The sequence below is a fragment of the Protopterus annectens genome, chromosome 4.part1 (genome assembly GCF_019279795.1).
Source record: "Protopterus annectens isolate FY-2018-M chromosome 4.part1, PAN1.0, whole genome shotgun sequence".
Taxonomy (NCBI): domain Eukaryota; kingdom Metazoa; phylum Chordata; order Ceratodontiformes; family Protopteridae; genus Protopterus; species Protopterus annectens.
Window position 1 is genome coordinate 579,117,980 of NC_056734.1, and position 1,996 is coordinate 579,119,975.

Sequence of the window (1,996 nt, forward strand, 5' to 3'; positions counted from 1 at the left end):
CCTGGGAACTGTCGGCCCATTAGTCTGATGAGTCTGATATGCAAAGCTATGGAACACATTATCATGGACCTAATAAACAAGGATATAGTGAATCTCCAAACTCTGGCTCCCAAACAGTTTGGTTTTGTGAAGGATAGATCATGCCTGCTCAACCTGGTTGACTTCTTTGAGTCGGTCACCAGAGCAGTGGATGAAGGCAAGGTGGTTCATACAGCCTACCTTGATGTGGCCAAGGGCTTTGATACCATTCCTCACTCAGGAATCATAGAAAAACTCACTAAGTTAGGCAGCAACCCCTATATCACTAGGTGGGTTGCAAACTACCTCACAGATAGAACCCACAGTGTGAAAGTAGCTGACTCCAAGTCAGACTGCCGACCAGTCACGAGTGGAGTCCCACAGGGTTCGGTCCTGGGTCCTCTCGTGTTTCGTATTTACTTCTCTGAAGTCCAGGCCAACAGGAAGGGACACTGGATGACAAAGTTCACAGATGATTCCAAGATGGGAGCTATTAACTCCCCAAGTGATATTGACATCCCGCAGAAAGGCCTCAGTGAGACCAACGACTGGTGTTAGAGCCATGGCCTTAAGCTTATTGCCAAAACATGTCATCATCCCCTTTGGGAAAAACTTGGTTCCCATGAATTGCTACATCAATGATAATCCACTGAACACAGAAGGCCTTATAAGAGATCTGGGAACACAGGTTGACAGGAACCTCTCTTTTGACCACCACATTGCCACTGTGGTCAGAAAGTCCTTCTATGTGGCTCATCTCATTACTAAGGGTTTTGCATCCAGGAAGAAAGAGGTCATTGTCTCCATCTACTCTTCTCTCATTAGGCCAGTCATGGAGTACAATGCCCCATTTGGCATGTACCTCACTAGACACCTACAACAACTGGAGAAGCTGTAAAAGTACCTCACAAAGATGATCCTAGGCCTTAAACACTTGTCCTATATGGACAGAATCAAAAATTCTCTCTCTCTCATATCTCCTACTTATAGGCTATCGCTGCTTGACTTACAAAGTCATGTCTGACCCAGCTACGTTAGAAATGCTACATCTAAAGAAATCTCAATCCCGCCACACCCCATGCTCCAGAGACCGCAACCTTATTACCACAATCAACAAAACATGCTGGAGGGACAGGTTCATAACTCAGAGACTGCCCATGCTATGGAACAGACTTCCCATACATGTCAAACAGAGCACCTCACTGGCCTTTTTCAAGAGAAATCTTGAGTGGATGGGAAATAGAAAATTCACCCCGAGGATCACTCCAGTGGCTCTAATCGACAGAGGCACGATGCCAGGGTAATCCTATGGGCTGGGCTTGTAAAGGCTCCAGGGCCATTAGCCTTGTACACACCTGTGAACCTTTGTGTCATGCCAAAGAACAAATGCCAAAAAACTAAACATGTAACTTCCCCCCTCCTCCTCTTTTTAGGGAGAAAGGAATGGATAGACTTTTCTCAATGTCTTTTCAAGGCTGTTTATGTCCCTGAAGCCACCATCCCTTTCTTCTCAGACCCCACCCCCACTCCCACTCCCACCCTTCAAAGATTGCTGTGGATTCATCTCTTTCTGAAGATGAGGAGGCTTCTGATACAAACCATTCATTGGCATATTTTTCTCTGATCCATTTCTCTGCCATCTCTATTCATAGGTTGAAGACTCCCTTTCTCCTGACTCTGCTGTGGAGGAAGCTTCCATTGGAGAGAGAGTATTAAACTTGATGAAATATTTTGAGAGTGAGTCTAGACAGATTACAGAGGTTCAGAAAAGATACTGCAAGCTCTTGGAAATGAGCACTCTTGGCCCTTCCCCATTTCCCTCTGTTCTTGAGGCCTTCTTGTATGCCTTTCAGTCTACCTCAGCTGCTCCTGACTTGCAGCCTCCAGCCCTCAAAAAGCCTGACAGGTTTTTATAAAGTCCCTAATGATCTTAAATTCTTGTTTAAGAATGCTGTGTCAGACACCTCTACAGTATCTC